A 17,642-nucleotide genomic window follows, 5' to 3' on the forward strand; every position below is an offset into this window, starting at 1 on the left:
GGTGAACATTTCAGGGATAAAAAAATTATATCTGTGTGCAAACAATTTTTTAAAAAACAAACATGCTTCTAAATTTACACTAGGACAAATAATACAGCATAAAAATTATGTATATGATGCTAAATCTTTCACCACAAACAGAAGATGCAGTTTTTGAGCCTCAGCACACGCAATAAACATCAAGTTTATTCTACCAGGAATTTTCACAATTTACTCTTATGTGATGGAATAAGGCAGCATTGCTTTGTACACCTTGCATATCCCTACTTATCCCAAGATGCTTTATTTGCCATGAGAATGGCTGCGGCGTTATTAGACTGAAATGTATTTATCAGTATATCTTATGTCCCACTTCAGCATCAGGAAACACCCTGTGCTGATGGTCAATGGCATCTGGGGGGAAGAAGCAGAACTGCAAAGCCATGCAAAGAGGTCAACAGTATCCACGGCAGTCCTTCCCCTTCCGAAACAGAGCGAGACCCTTTTGTGGCAACAGGGGCAACATATGTAATGTTTAATTACTCTGGGCATCAGGCAATCTAGTGAGTCCTGTACAGCCATAATAGTGGCCAGTGATCCACTTACACCTACAGTTCCCACACAGGCATAGTCTTAAATTCTGGATTCACAGCACTCCCTGAGATTTCTACTTGCCTTTCACTTCACTGAAGACAGATACCTGCCACAGATTCCCTGACAAGCAACTAATATGACCTTGTAAGGGGGCCTTCTATATAAAACAGGATTATAGGAAATAGAAATATATTCCTCTAAAAGAAACAGAAGACAGAATTCCACCAAGGGACTCCAATCAAAACGCTAAAGGGGCTACTCCCCATTCCCTGCAAAAACATCCGGGCTGGGCATGAAGACACCTTCATCCCACTCACTGACACTCGCTGGGAGGGCCTCAGCCCAGTTCGAGGCAGGGCCTCAGTCGTCACCGGCAACAGGCGCGCACCTCCAGTGAGAAACGTGCCCCCTCCGGCGCTTCTGGGTGCGCTGCATGAGGCGACGCGCCCCACGGGGACGCCCGCCTCTCCGCTGACTGCGCAGGGAGGTGAGACGATGCGCCCCACTGACTGAACCTGCAGCAACCGAGGGAAGGCGGGACGAGCCCGTTCGAGGTGACTGAGAACACACAGCACCCCTAGCAAGCGATTTGACCGCCTCTCCTCTGTCGTGGGGTAGAGCACGTGGGGCACAGAACATACCGGCAGGTTTCTCCAGCCTTTTTATAGGTGTAGGGCAACACAGCAACAGACGGGGTGCAGCCGATGTGTTTTTCCTGCCCCAAACCCAAACTTCTTCACAGGATCAAGTTCTTCAGCGTGGGCAGCGACCACCTAAAATACTCCCTAGAGACTGACAAATTTCTCCTGTCTCGCTAGCAAAACCTAAGCCCAGTTAAGTACCATGCTGCCCATCTCGCCCAGTACGCATATAAGTAGGCTGGGAAAAACACTTTTCCTCTGCCCTCTTCTTCCCCCAGTGCACAGTACGAGGCAGGCCAGAATTTTTATCCTTCCACTGTAAACTATAATACCTGGTTTAAAATTATATTACAAGCCATTAATACAAACGGAGGGTTTGGGAGGATTTTATAACCCACAAGAGATGACACTCATAGGTTATGATGTCATTCAAACCACTTGATAATATACTGTACTAGCTTGCAATATTCCAAAAGCAGCTATTAAACTAAATATAGATGAGGAACATGTTGCTACAACAACACAAAATATTATGAACAGCAGTTCTCAGAAATATATGGCTTCAAACGTGAATTTTATTTATTTGTTTAGTCACATTTTTTCACACAGGGTAAAAACAACTGCTTCGGTCCTCTGAAGGTGCTTGCACTGTGGATTGAATTTAAAATCACCACAGTGAAAAAAAAATAAAAGGCCAATCAAACAGTGAGGTAAACCTAGGGGGAAAAAAAAAAAAAAAATATATATATATATATATATATATATATATATATATATATTTGATGTATGTAAACTGAAACACTCCTAGACAGAAATAAATCAGTCATGACCATTTAAGGTAATTCAGTTGTATTACCTTTCTTTTCATACAAAACTTAAGAGCAATAAAAAGAGAAAATGTAAATACTAGTTCCTACACTTTTGTAAGTCACTATTATCAAAACAGAGTGCTTTAATTATATTTAAAGTCTAAGGTATGGGCTGGGTGACAAGATTTACTGGAGGTCAATGTGAGCAATAACCATTTTTCTTGCCAATGAAAAATAATACCATCAACGGGAGTTGTTAAGAGCTATTAAAATTGCTGAATTTAAATGCTTCTATAGGATACTTAATCAGAGACGTTTGGTCATTCTGGTTCGAGGTAAATATATAAAACAGTTACCAGGATCATGATGATAATTTTGATTATTTTATATTATTATTTATATTTTAAATGGTCCTGTTTTCAGCCCTGTATTATGCAGGTGTGGATCTGAGCCAAACACATCCTTCTCCTAAAGAGCATGACGTTTGTGGGAAACAGCCCGAGAAGGCTGTGCCTTCATGCTTTCCTAGAAAGACTTCACAGAAAAAGAGAACAAGACCACTTCAAACAGTGTGTCGCAAGGAAGGAAGGAAGGATCCCTACCAAACAGAAGATGACTCCAGTGAAGTCAGACGTCCAAGTTACTGGATCAGCAGAATGAGGGTCCCTTCAGGACTAGATATAAAGCCCACAGTTGGAGTCAAGAGGAAAAATCCCCTTTTCAGCAGTGAGCTTTCCAGTAGGTGCAGAAATTCATCTTTCAAATCCAGCAAAACTTCTCCTTGGTCACATGAGTCACAGGGGATTTCAAGAGCAATATTTGACCCAGAGTCTCGAACAAGAACTATTGCCCAAGTAAGACAAGAACATGGAGAATTTAGCTGTTCTCTAAGTCACCAGAGTTTGGTTTCTTGGATTTAGTGTAGAACACAATGAAATTCACCTTCTCAGCTGAACGTGGCAGCCTGACATGAAATGGCCAAAGCAGGGCACCGTGAAGTATTTTTTTACAGTTTTGCTGAATATTCTCTCTTATAATTAGACTTTTGAACATGTTTTAATACAAATTACTTTAATACAAATGTAGTAAATACAAGGGGCCTAGCAGTTTACTACCGACTTCCTGTCAAGGCTGTCCTATATTTTGTCATGCCACGGCGTGGCAGGCATGTCCCAACCCCAAAGCAGCTGCCCAGGTTGAGCAGGGACAGAGCGAAACACTTGGTGGGTCCCTTGAGAGAAAAAGGAAACTCTAAACATCATTACTACTTCACTTAAACGTGTATATCATCAGTAGCGTTCTTCAAAGGCACTCACCGTTTGTCTAAATCTGCTTCCTGTGTCATGAGAGCAGACAGTATTTCAAATGTAGTTATTAATTGAACCCTATAAAATACACCTCTCCATATAGGAAAAATCTTCATGTGCAGACAAGCACATCATAGCTCAATACCACTAGTTTTCATCGACAAAATATTCTGGAGGCCTTCACCTTACTATTTCACCTCTGCACTGCTCAAAAGAATTAACCCTATGTACACTGTCTGCCAAAAACAAACCAAAACCACATTTTCATTTATTTTGTTCCATCTTAGTTGTAGGTGTTCAGCACAGGCTGTATGCTGGGTCTGAAAGAATTATGGCCACACAATGCTCGTGACAGCTGGAAGAAAGCACTGTGTTTGGATACAAATGACAAGTGTGGCAAGGTCCACAACGCACCTTCAAAGGGCACTAGTGTCAGTTACCTCCAAGCCTTTCCAACAGCTTCTGACAGGGCAGGGAGAAAGCACCATATTCAATCTCCTTAAAGCTAGACCGGACAAAGCGCTAGAGAATATACTGTACAGGGGAAAAAATCTGTTGGCAAGGGCAGGGATGAGATGATCTAATGCAGAAGAACTTTTCCGTCTCTGATTTTTATGATTCTCTGATATACATGGACAAATAATGGGTCTGGGGAACAATTGGATACTTTGGATTTCTGATGAAGTCCACTGCATAGAAGGGGTACATACAAACTGAAATAGGGACAAACCAACTAAAACTAATAATTTTACTGCTCCTATTTGAGTCTGGGAGGGGGTTATTTCTGAAAAGGTTCTTCCTCTTGAATTAATGCCTTTGAATATGACATTCTTGGTGGAATCAAATAGGAGAGAACCACACAGAGATCCCAATATTTGGGGTCATCATTTGGGGTCAACCTTTCCAAGCAGGCAACCAAAACACAATACATCATCATGACCCATTTGCCTTTAATAAACACCTGAAACCACAGACAGGCCTTCTCAACCGCCTGTTGGAGCAAAAGGGCCAACCCAGAGGGGCAGCTTATGGGGTGCTGGTGAAGTATGTGAGTCACCATGTTGAAGTCAGTGCAATGACTCACCTCTTTCTAAAATGGTCATAGATCTAAGTAGCTTGTTGAACTGGTGGCCATGTATGAAGGCATGGGATTTGTCAAAGCAAATGCCAAAGTTCATTGAATGATTTTGAGGATCTGACCTTTCAGTCTACTTTGCTTCAGAGTATAAGCCAGCCATTGACACCAGCCGGCCTTACACCTGACCTGAACGTGGCCTGACAGCAGCTAAAATTTTTGCTAAACACTTCATGAAGTCTACTGTGTTGCTGGAAGGTGTGGCGATACATACAAGCTAGCAATTAGCTTTTGGGGTAACTAGGTCAGTTAAATGCCACTTACTGAGTAATAAGATTTTGCACCACATATTGCTGCCTCACAAAGCTATTACTAGTGACAAGAAACCACATCATTACATGTGGTCATCTGCAAACCTCATGGAAGATCTCTACAAGGAGGAAGCTGTTGTTTAAAGAAGTATCAATGAACAAACGCTGAATAATTTCACTCCTTTTATGTACATCATGCCTTCTCTCTGCGGTTAAGAATTCTCTTATTTGCAGTATGCAAAAAGGAGTTTTGTTAGTGGCTTGTGTTTGTTGAAGGGATGTGATTAGCATACAAATAGTCAATATTCAAAGGCATTCATATTTAATTAAACTGGGAAAATAAACCAGAGCAAGACATATTTAACTACCTATTATCATCATCCTCTTCAGACATCTCTTAACTCTAAGGTTTGGACACTCGAAGCAGGTAGGGCTCCCACTCCAGGGAGGAAGGGGAGGACACTTGGCTGCCCCCACACTCCCACTTCTTCTCCATAAGCAGCACGATTGCAGACTGACACCACTAAAGCACAAGGTTGTTTCTCACAACAGAGTTTTCAGGGTGGCACACACAGAAGGAGACTGGTGAACAGATATGTGATTGAAATATCTGCCATCCTGTCCTTGGTATCACCATGAACGTTAAGTCAAGTACAAAAACAAAACCGAAAACAAAAACATGATAGAGTAGAAATACATTGCTAAACTAAGACAAAACTTTAAAAGCCTATCAAGGAACCCTTCCCAGTTACTTGGTGAAGTAAAGGAGTATTGGGATTGCTGGAATTGTTGGTGAAAATGTTTTCAAGTCCAAACAATAACTGACACAGACAAACAAAAGGAAATTTCAATTTTGTGGCCTTCCTGACTCTTTCTTCATCTTCCTTCTTAAGTATGAAATTTAGCTTTGAGATGATTCAACATATGCAGAAAAAAATATTTTAAAAATCCACTAGTCCTAATCCTTAATTACTTGATTTTATATAACACTATTTTAATGTCACAATAACTTTGCCAAACTATAGAGAATATGCTTCAAGAACTGACCTGGTTAGAAATTTCACACAGAATTTTCCTTTGCTATCTCCACTTGATATACATTGTCTTTGTGATACTTCCCCTGAAACCCTGACTAGCTGAAGCAAACTCACTGTGACAGAAGGATTTTTGAAGCTGTTATTTTAATCCTAAGGTTTACATACCTGTCAGAGGATAGCACGTTCATAGCCTTTACTATTGTTCACAGATTCTTTTTTCCAAAGTCTACACATAGGTCTCAAGGGTTCTTGCTCCTCAAGGCAAATTACCTCTGAGTGTTTAGGTTCACCTCCAGCTCTGTATTTTTAACTTTTCATATGCTCTTTATGGTTTTCTTCCTCTGTTTTCCTTATTTTCAACTCCTGACGAGGACCCTTAAAGGAAAGAAGAAAGACACTTAGATACCATGGTGATGGGTGACCTTATAAAAAAACAGATAAATATACAGGGGCATTGTAATGTTTCCTTCACACTGACTGTGCTACAGCTGGGTGAAAACATTTGTTCTACAAACAGAAGCAAGCCTTTCAAACATCACTTTGGCCCCAGTCTTGTTCCCAGTGACGTAGCTGAGCACAGGACCTGTGTCTTCATGGGCCATTCACCTCGTCAAGAACTGAAGATAAACTAGTTAATGGAGAGGTGTCAGGTGTCAATACAGCTGACTGATTGATTCTTCCAAACAATAGATGATGTGCTGCAAAGATTAGGAGCTTTGGTTTAGGCAAATTTTTGGGTGGTTTCAGGACTATAACCCCAACTCTTTACTCTTTCCAGACCTCGAACATCACGATTTCTTATCATCATCACAACACATTTCAAAGCATCTTTTGTGCTTTAGTTGGAACTGTTTTGTGACAGCAAAAAGTTTTCAGAAAACAAAGGTAGAACAGTAAGAATTTGTTTAAAAGAGGAAAAAACTATGTTTAAGTTTTATCCTATGTTTAAAAGTTTACTAGTTTAAACTATGTTAAACAAATATGTTTAAATTCAACACCAATTGTAATAATATAAGCATCTTCTGAATTCAGGCTGTTAATATGGTACAAGAACCTTCAAGATTATTTAACAATCCATGGGTCATTTCCCTCAGTTCTGCCAAGAAGCCTTTAAAAACCTTACATATACAAATAACAACTTTTTGTTCATGCAAATGAAGACGATTTTTAACAGGCAATCTTCCTCCTTCTTTTAAAGACCCCATACAAATCAGCAAAATCTGTACAAGTCATTCTTTTTCTGAGGCCAAGAACAGGATACTGCAGCTCTCAGGCTTTGGAAAACAATTTATTTGCATTGCCCACTCAGCGCCCCAGAAAGGCATTGGAGCAGCCAGAACAGGGCATCAAGAGGCACAGTTTGTGACAGCCTGGAGAAGATAAAAAGGAAGGGAGTAAAAATGCAAAAAAAAAAGAACAAGACAGAGAAGAAGCAGAAGCTGAAGGAAAAGGCCAAGCCTGTTTTCTCTGAGAAAAATCCAGGCAGTCCAATGCAGAGGGAATGCAGCAGGGCTATTCTGCAATGTCTGGAGGTAAAGAGATGAGCCAAGTAACAGCCTTGTTGAAACACAACTAGAAATTCAGCCAGAGACAGCATTGATTTTTTTTTTTTTTTCCTCTCCCTATTGCCCTGGCACAGAAGAAGATATATGTGTTTAGATCAACTCATGCCCTTATTGAGTCTTGAGCAGAGAAGGGTCTGACTCAAGCACTTTTCATGCAGTCTGCAGGATTCCCTCGCGCACTCTGGGCAGATTACTGGGATAAATTAAGACCCAGTTTCTGCCCTTAACCTAGAAGACAATTCACCCCATTGTATTAAGAGGGTTAAAAAGAAAAAAAAAAGGATCCAACAGACTTGCAACAAATCTTTCTAACCACTAGGTTAACACTGAGTGTGATGTTTGTATGACAGATCATGATGGGAGGTGACAGATTTTCAGACCTTGGCTGAGAAGTAAGATCAGTGGGAGGTAGATGATTTCTGTCAATAGGTGAGCTTCGCATAGTCAAAGGAATGATGACCTGAAGCTATGAAGGGATTTTTATTTTCTTCTATTATATCTCTGCGTGTACATGTTCAGGTATTTTTTTTTTTAATCCATCAAGTAGCAGAAATAGACAGTGGTGTTTAAAAGTGTGAATTACAAATTGCTGAAGGAGATGGACAAACTGATTATGTGGAATTTGGACAGTGGAAAAGACAACTGCCCAAGACACAGTGTTCTTCCTGACCTAGCCCTGTCCTCATCTTTCATCTCATACACACTACATCGACCCCTGCCTCCGCTCCACACGCAGTGCCAGTCTCCACCGCCCATTTGTCAAACCTTCCAACGAGCACCTTCTGTGTCATGCCAGCCCCTAGGCACTGGATGAGTTCCTTGTAAAAATCCACGTCAGTGGCTATATTATCTTGCTTTACATCTGTCCTTAAAATCAACCTATGGTGTGACTCCTGGGCAGTGCGGGACATTGGCAAAGCAGCTGGTGTGCTCAGGTGGCTGCTGAGGACACCGGCTCAGCTCTGCTGTCACCCCTCGGGGTCCCTCACTTGCTCAGTGTTCACCAACACCCACTTTTGGTCATGAGCCCATATATCTGCATCACTTCGTGGACAGCCCAGGCTGGGTGCGTGCTAGCTTTGGGGACGTTCCTCAACTACATGCTTCCCTTTACTTCAGCAGGGCAATTCCTGATTTACACACTGGTCCGGAAGAAGAAAGAGAATCATAGCTGTTACACCACCCCACTGACACCCTTGCTCTCATGCCACGGCAGACTTTTCCTCTGGAATCAGTTTGTCCTCTTCTTCTAGGCAGTCACAGCCCTGCTCTTCTCATAACACCTTCTCAGTTCAACAAATTCAATTTTAATTCAATGAGCAGAGCGCAGAAGGAGATAGGCCTGTGCATAATGTTCATTATAAGCAAAAATTAGCTTGGCCCCACAAATCTAGCATATAACGAATGACTCATCTGGAAGGCGTGGGCTCAACTGATGACACATAAAGACTAAACTGTATTAAGGTTAATGAACTTCAGGATGATGATTTACACTAAAGAGAACGTAACACTTTATGGCTGTTGAGACAACGTTCGCTCCTTTTCATTACTTTCCTGAGGACAACCTGCATTAAAAAAGAAGTCTTACACAAAGAGCTGTTGACAAGCATACAAAATGGAGCATAAATGCTACCTACTACCCGTAGCTGTACCCACGAGACCTTCGTATTTGAATATCCCCTGCTCTTTATTCACTGTAATAAGTGAAAAGTGGTCTCTTAAGCCAAAAGTGCAATTGAACTTGTGGCGATGCACCCTTTTTGTACCTGCTGCTGAAGCCAGAATGCTAGCTTCTTCTGCAGATTAAATATGCATCATTGATGTTGCTGAACTGTCCAGAAATACCGTTAAACCTTCAAAAAAAAAAAAAAAAAAAAAGTAGTGAGTGTTTAAAATTCTCTCTATAGCTGCAACATGTTCCATGAGCTAATTAATTGCTCTTGCTACTTACTGGAGGAAAGAGCCAAGAGCCATGTGTTTGTGTTATTCATGTTTCTGATATAAACATCTGATTTTGTTGTTGTTGATGAGAAAATACTTAGGAAAGGGCATCAGAGCACTTTTCAGCATGGCTGACAATATGGCTCCCTATTTGTTTGCTCTTTTACCTGCTACCTGCTGAAACCCAGCGTACATTCTGCACGGAGCTACACGAGGCCTGCCTGCTTGTATGACAAACACCGTTTCTTAAAGAATATATTTTGACTGTGCCTTCTCACACCCTTCTGTCTGTGTTTGAGAGGAGCATTAAAACAAATATATTTTACGTAGGGAATATTTCTGCAAATACTGGATTTCCGACTGCAGAAAAAAACCCCAAACCTCCACCCCACACAGATTTTATGTGCATAAGAAATAAGCACAAGTGAAACACATGCTGCCAGGCTTTCCTGGTACACGCACCATGATCGCAGCCCCCATACACCAGTTCTGATCTGCTGCTGCACTCTTCTGACATTACAACAGTCTATTTTTTCCTGGTTAGTGTTCAAGAACCGCAGTACTAATTCCTCCTGGTTGCAGTGCCAATGACTGTACTGGAACTAGTCCCTGGAATGAAGTGAATCCCATCTATTTTTTTTAAAGCATCAAAATCCTAACATTGATCTTTCAAAATATCAGCCTGGGTTTCCAGAAGATGAATAGCTATCTTCAGGCAGTGTTGGTCCAGCAGAGTATCTCTGACCTTTGGACTTACTTCTCCCACAACTGGGACAACCAAGGGCAAACACTAAGGGCAACAGCCAATGACTCAGGATGTCCTCTAGCAGCGATCTTACACTCTGTAAACAAATGACATTATTAACATGCCCAGTACAGGCTTGGTTTTGGCTTGTTCTTTCTTATTTGAATTAATTTCCAAATAAGACCACTCATGACCTTTATCTGAAGCGGCGTTATGCAAGCCAAAACTTGTGTAGGCCAGAGTCTGTATTCCAGGGTAGAAGCCACCAGGAGCTAAAAGGAAGAAAGTAGGTTTCTGCTCCAAAATAAAGTGAAACCAGGAAATGCCTTTAGACAAATAAATCACAATTTCAAGTCAAGTGCAATAAGGGAAAGGGGAGTTTCCATGGCAGAGGAAGGTATCCTCCATGAAGCTAGAAAAACTCCAGTTCTGGCTTACCCAGAGCAGGCTTCTGCCACTGCTTTTTCTGGCAACACTGAGATGCAAATGCAACAACAGTTGTAACACAAGCTGGAAAGACTCTGAAGCGCTTACTCCAAGCAGCAAATGACTGTCACAAAAATGACTGTCAGCTTAGTCAAGACTTAAATCTTTTTTGGCTTGTTTGCACTACTGTGATATCTGTTTCCTCCGTACAACAGTGAGTCATGATGAAGGGAGACTGGGAAAGACATTCTCCACAGGACATCCCACTCCCCGCTTATCCCAAATTTTTATAAAACACTGAATGTAATGATAAAAGCAAACAAACTGCACTACTAGATGAGGGCAACAGTCCATGCAAGCTAGTCTCTTGTGGCCAGAAGCAGGCTTCAAAGTGCAACTCTGATACCTCTTGACAATTTGTCCCTCTCAACCTCCAAACACCCAGCGACTGGAGGCTGGATGCAGTGCATTTCTAATGACCTTGCCGTTGCTCTTCCTGCTGTAGCATGGACTACTGCTATAAATTTGGTTATCTCTCTCTAAAATTTGATTTGTTCTCAGTTGAACAGAAGCACAGAATTTCCCAGCTGAGTTACACATTACGGGAAAAAAGTGTTCCCTTTTGGGTTTTTCAGCCTGCCGTATTTCAGTTCACTTGACTCCCCACTTCTTGTTTTGTGCTGCCTTCACATGCCTTCTTACTTGCTCCATCCTGAGAAAAAAACATTTCATCCTTTTCCATCAGCCATTAATTATTCTCCCTACTCAAACCAGAAACTACTGTAACTCTCCAGCATCCTTACAGAGCTGGAGTGCTCTCTGCTACCTATAGCAATGTAATCAGTGGGTCTGTGAAACTCCAATTTATATATTTCTGTGCAACTTATTTCTTCCGTCCTGACCAGAATCTCTGTTAGTTACACTCAGCGTTACATAGTTCCTTTTCTCATCCCAATATTTAGATGCTCAACTAGACTGTAGTTGAAAATGCACGATTTTCATGGGAAAAATCCTCTTCAATTTCTAAAAGGGCTCAGTGATAGGTATTTCTCAGACACTCTGTTGACTAGCCCTCTTTAAACAGAAATACCACAACATTTCAAAAGCATTTCTAGATGTCTGATCTTCCAAATGCTGATGAGCACGTCCATAGGTATTTTATTGGAACAGACACAGGATCTGGCAGGATCAAGCCCTGAATGGACAGGGAAGAAAGAGAAGCCCACAGAAGGAATCACAGAATAATTATAAAGCATCATTTTAAAAATGTTTTTTCTTTGAGGACTATGTTATTCTTAAATATGAGAAAACAGTTATGTAGAAAATAGACATCTAGCAACAAATGATAAAAGTTAATTTTTCCCCACTTGATTCTGGCATTATCTGGTTCTTTGCTGATAGAGTGTTTTGCTCCACAGGAGAACAAAGGAATGCCTGAAAAAAAAAGGAAATACTTAAATTACAGTCTGTGTGTGATACTTTCTGCCCACATGCGTCACTGAAACAGTGTAACAGGGCACAGTCTAACAGGACTCAAGCAGTGATAGACACTTGAATTGAATGGTAGATGGAATAAAATGAAACCTTAGAGGCAGGACATAAACCATGGGAGGTTTGGTTGAGTTAAGCAGATCTGTCCTCATGGCTAACGTCAGGAGGAGCAGAGCTCTGGAAGCCTCCATTTGGGGGGTTTGGTCCATGCTCTGCCTGGGGTTCTTCTCAGAGCACCTGCAGACCTTGCTGGTCTGGTGCGATGGTGCTCAGAGTTTCCTGAAAGCAGGCCAGAGGTGTTCATGTGTGAACCCTGAATTAGTGAATCAGGTTCTGTAATGTTATTTTAACCAAAAGACGATGCAAGGCTGAGGTATGTGCTTGTGGGAGGAAAAGGGGGGTGGCGTGGGGGGAGAAGAGAGAGAAAGAAAAAAAATAACTATTTTAACTAGAATCCCTGTCTGTACCTTTTCACTTAGTAACTTAAATACACAGATGACTATAGCTGAGGGATATTAAATGTGAATCCTGCACAGTACATTTTTAGGAGATATAAAAATCCGACGTACTGTAAAATTTATAGCTTCCTCTCCCTCCCCAAAAAAGGAAAAGAAAAAAATCTACTGGTAGAACATATAAATTTTTCTGAGGCTCTAAAAGGTGTCATAAAACCTCCCTGCCACAGATACAGTTGGTGTTCCAGTAAGTATTTCTATAACGCAGATTTGTAATAATTTGGGTTCTGTACATTGGGTGGTAATACTGCGGTGCTTTAGGCAATATGCCTATAATGTCCAACACAACAGAATGCCTGTTGGGTCTCATTTCATGTATATAAATTATATATAATCTGAACAAACACGAATGGTGGGACCCATATATAAACAGTCTTAATATTTCAACACCTACATTTCTTTATGAACCTGGGTGGTTAGAAAGGTGGTTGCAAATGATTATTTCTTTACCAAGTTCACATGGAGTAGTTTGTTCAGTTTAATAATAGTCTATCTTGTTCAAGCTGAACAAACTGGTCCCTGTGGGGGAAAAAAAAAGGGGGGGGGGAGTAATAAATCAATAGCTCAGATGTAATCTTAGGTGTCTAGAATGCAGAGAGGGATTTTGGAGCATAATGGCACTGGTTGTCTATTGTCATTCAGACATGAGCTGCATCAGAAAAGGGCTTGTGAGAACCTGATAAGAGTTGGTCAAAAGTGGGCCATAAATCAAATGCAGGAAGTATTCTGCTGATTTCACACACACGCTCACTGGAGGGAAGGAAAAAAAAAAAAAAAAAAAAAGATAGAAAAGAAAAGGTGATAGATCTGCAATTTACTGCTTATCACATCTGCTAGAAGTTTCATAATACAAAAGCCTGACCTTCAATGAATAAACACCCTAGTTGACTACCTGTTTCTGCCTAGCAAATATGGCACTCAAGTCTCCTAAAGCTCAGAAATGCAGCTATGAAAATTATGTGACATCTTCAGATTTAACAAGCTTCCTTTTGTTGCTAGCAGTTGAGTAGCTGTCACTTTAGTTACTAGTAGCCACTTTAACTTCAGATGCACAGTATTTATTGAAAGGAACTAGATACTTACTCAAAGACACTAATAGCCTATGGGGAAAAAATAGTTCATAGCACAAGGATTATGGAAAGAGCAATGTGCACAGCCCTTTTACTTACATTTACGCTCTGCTTCTGCCTAAAGAGAACAGAAGAACTAGCAGTAACAATACATTGATTAGAGAGAGGTGTCCATGCTGCAATACAGGTTCCTCCGCTGGGATTCAAAACACATCAACATCCACAGGTGAATGCTGCTACTCATTTACTTCTACCCTTTATAAGGGTCATTTGTCAATTTTAACCTTGATTCGGACTCATATTTCAAAGCTCTTGCAATCGCCACTTCTTTAAATGTTGCATATACATTATTTCAAGATCAAACACTTTAAACTATTTTTCCAATTTTCACATGATTGCTAGATCAATGCAATTCTTATCAGTCATTTAATCTGTTTTCAGTTATACCTTCCTAAGGACTTACTGCAGATAACACCTATCACTCATGTTAAGGTCCTATATTTTGAACAAATTGGGAGGGACTGAATTACTGTATTACAGGAAGGATCCTAATAATGTGAGCTGGCAAGCTACCCCTTAGGAGCTCCACAAGCCTCACAAATGTTAGCCCATAGGAGACAAATCCATTCTCCACCCCAGTATCATATAAAGGGAAAAAGAATATCAGATTAAAACAAAGCTCCCAAATTAACAGAAGCCTCTCCCAAGGTGCTCACACTTTATCTTGCTTGCACTGGTCTGTCAGATTCCCCGTCCCTTAGAGTAAAGGTTGTCTTGGCTTGAGACACTTTCTGCAGCACAGGGTCAATCACTGCTTGAGAATAATGAACTGAACACTAAAAAGATGGTGCACTGTAGTTTGAAATGTTTATTGCCTCGATTTTGTTACGGCCACTTTATTGTTTGCTGGAAGAAATCTGTCCTTGCAGGTTCAGGGTCCAAGCAGTCAGTGCACAGGGTAAACACAGAAAGAGGGAAACTGTGGGACCTCTGGTAGATGGCTCATGTGGGGACCCTTTGCAAGTCAAACTACCCATACTATATAACCAGTACAGGGCATGCATAAGATGGTTCCTGCACAGCAATTTTTCCCTCAGCAGACTTTACTTCCCTCTGATACCCGACAGAAAAAAGCTTTTCTTTTCCTTGCTCAGCTGAAGTGACTTTGCTATATTATCATGTCTAACAGCAGCTGTTAGTGAGAAGACAAGAAGGTTACTAGCCTACATAAGACCCATTCCTCACAACCTGGAAGTAGAATTAATGAAAACATCTTGTATTTTGATCCCAGTGCAAGTTCTCTGCATGCTTGCTGGTCTACTTGCCACTGCGGTGCAGGCTTCGCTGTCGGAGAGGACAACGGTTATCAATCACGTCAGAGCACTTTAACAAGGCAAGCAAGCTACAAACACCTCACAGAATTTATGTCACTAGGGAAGAGTCATTAATTTGGATTTCCAGCTTCCTGCTCAGGCAAAATTAAAAACCAAAATACTGAATATAGAGTCGTTTGATTTAACGCACACAAATAGGTAACTGAGTATATATCTGCTGACCTTCCCTAAGAGGAAGGGCATAAATATTCCATCTTGGTTTTACAAACCAAACAAACTCTTATAATAAGAAAAAAACAATTTAATTATTTTATATATATATATATATATTTGTCCACCTTGGTTTGCTAGGAGACAGATTGATTCCTTTGTTAAAAATTATGCTTGGAAGGCGGAAAGGACTTTAATTTGTATAAAGTGCATTCCAGGAATTAACATTCTCCCTGTTTGAAGAAGAAAAAAAACCTGTGCCATTGGATTTGATTGGTACTGAAAGAAAAAGGCTGTAGGGTTATTTTGATTTGGGTTTTTTGGGAGGGTGGGGTGTTAATCAAGGTTGCTGGTGGGGGAGTGGGTGGATATTAGATTTTGCAGTGCTTTACCATGCATGCGTGCACCCTTGTTTGGTTTTGTGTTCTCCATGTACACGGATGCACGCTAATAGGTCTACATCTTTATTCTGATAGCCTAGTGCTAGCAATATCAAGACTTCGCTAGTATCACTCTAACACTCCTAATTGCACCTAAAAATTAGCAAATCAAGTCATTCTGTTCCATGCACAGGCTGTAAATTCCTACCCTTACCAAATACAAAATATCTACTCCCAAACCTCTTAAGTCTTACATTATTCCAAACACAGACCTTCCCCAGCAGCTTCCTCTTCTGTCTCCAACATCCCCACCCTTCTCCCTCTCCTCAGGGTGTAGTATCTCAGCTGAACACTCTCAGGACAACTCCACAGGCCTACTCCTTTGTCCTTCTGGACCAGCTTCAGTGAGGTTTGGCCTACCTTTCTTGTTCTACTAAGCTTGCCTTCAGAAAGTTACCCAGAAAAATGCAGGGCCTCCTATACAGGACTGCTCAAGGACTTCACCTATTTTCAAGCCCCAGCAGTCAGAGGGACTGGCTGAAAAATTCCCTTCCCAAAACAACCATGATACGTTAATCTTAACGATTCCCTTGCAACTTCAGCTGGGGTCCCTTTTTCGCTAGAACAAGATCTTGACTGCATTTTACTATTCAGCAGCTTGCACTGAATTAAAAGAAAATAAAAATCTACAAACCATATGGAGGAAACATGGATTAATCGGTGTAGGAAGCTCACGTTATGCATACGTGCTTATTAGAAAAAGGCCAAATTAGAAACACTGCTTAGCTGAAACAGCTGACTCATGTTGCTACAGACTGAATCAAGTCAAAAGTACTTTGGTGCTAATGGAAGTATGTCATTCTCCCAGTCCTAAGCCAAGAAATATTTCTGTATTATCACAAGCTTGTGTCCTGCATAAAACCTTAGTTGAAAGCTAATTGCTCTGGATCTCTCCAAGGCTTTGGGTTGGCCCGGCAATCCCACCTTATAGAAATTCAACAGATGTCCCTATACAGAGCTGTCTTGGCTCATGCTATGCCCTTACATCTGAGAGTCCACTTTGAGGCAAAATAAGGAGAAAGAGTGATCTAGAGGTGGAATGACTGTGAAATGCGGAGCAGCTCACAGAAGGGAGCTTAAAGAGAGCTCTTCCCAGGAGGAAGAAGAGGATAATTAGGGTTTAGTGAGAGTCATTCTCTTCGTTTTCAACACAACTCATAAGGGATATGTCTTGATTACCAAATAAAAGAGGATAATGCATTGCTGAGAGACTGTACTGTGCAAATATTCATTTGAAAATGTTTACACTACAAATTTAGCTCATTTCCTGCAAATCTATGCACAGATGGTAACTTCCTCAGATTCAAAACTGGTTGAGAAGAGGGGGAAAATGCTCACAGAAATGCTAGCAAATTCAAAGGGATGATCTCTACCTAGCAGCAGCCCAAATATTTTGTTTTCTGAATCCCCTTTTCTCCTTTTTCTCCAGCTTTCATTCTGTAAAATGGTAACTGCCCTTACACACTTCAAGGTTTCATAATGGTCAAGCAAAAATACAAGCAAATGCAAAATGTTTTATAGCAAAAGATACTAAAGAAAATTTTACACATAAAGAAGTTATTAAAAATAGAACATTTTTGTCTTAATTCTAATAACTAAAATCTGTTTCTAATTATATATTATTTCAATTAGTTACAAATGCCAACCAAAGTCATCCAGCAGTCTCAGTTACACCTAGTATTTTTCCTCTATCTCATCTTAAACTCCGAGTCAGTGGTGAGATGTGCATGGGAAATGTAAACTGTTGGATAGGTTTCCTGGCAAAGTCAGCCATATACTGTAAACAGACTACTCTTACCCAATTACTAATTTAAAACTAATTTGTTTATGTTTTAATTCTTCTGCAATTTATTCTTCCTGTAGAACAAATAAGATCTGATCATGTAGTTAACAGCTATAGCCTAAAACGCACACAGAAATGATGCAGAGGTCACACTTGCTTCACCAACCCTAAGCGCTATTCCCCTTTCTCTGTCCAAATTAGTAGATTAATAAAAATAAAAATCATTCTAACATTTAGTGTAAATAACAGAGCTATTTTCTGTCTGGACAACCGCTTCCTGAGAGTGCAGGTGCAGGACATACTTTCAAGCTTTTCTTCATGACAATAAGACTTTTGCAGACAGTATTGAAGGTTATAGCTACACAGAGG

At 40.6% G+C, this 17,642-nt stretch overlaps 2 long non-coding RNA genes across 6 annotated transcripts in view; both read right to left on the reverse strand.

The window, feature by feature from the left end:
* Positions 1–17,642, reverse strand: part of LOC116961693 — a 283,521-nt gene that overhangs the window by 76,529 nt on the left and 189,350 nt on the right. For 4 of the 5 annotated variants that reach the window (XR_004407095.2, XR_004407093.2, XR_004407094.2 and 1 more), the window contains one exon: positions 5,919–6,128. This is a non-coding gene — a long non-coding RNA (uncharacterized LOC116961693). The remainder of the gene's footprint in view (positions 1–5,918; positions 6,129–17,642) is intronic. The other variant, XR_004407097.2, reaches the window with a different exon arrangement.
* On the reverse strand, positions 1,768–2,751 carry LOC116961694. Its single transcript, XR_004407099.2, has 2 exons — positions 2,626–2,751; positions 1,768–1,930 (listed from the first exon to the last, which is right to left on the reverse strand). It is a non-coding gene; the product is annotated as an uncharacterized LOC116961694 (long non-coding RNA).

The sequence above is a fragment of the Tyto alba genome, unplaced genomic scaffold, assembly GCF_018691265.1.
Source record: "Tyto alba isolate M040663 unplaced genomic scaffold, T.alba_DEE_v4.0 Super-Scaffold_22, whole genome shotgun sequence".
NCBI classification, from domain to species: Eukaryota; Metazoa; Chordata; class Aves; order Strigiformes; family Tytonidae; genus Tyto; species Tyto alba.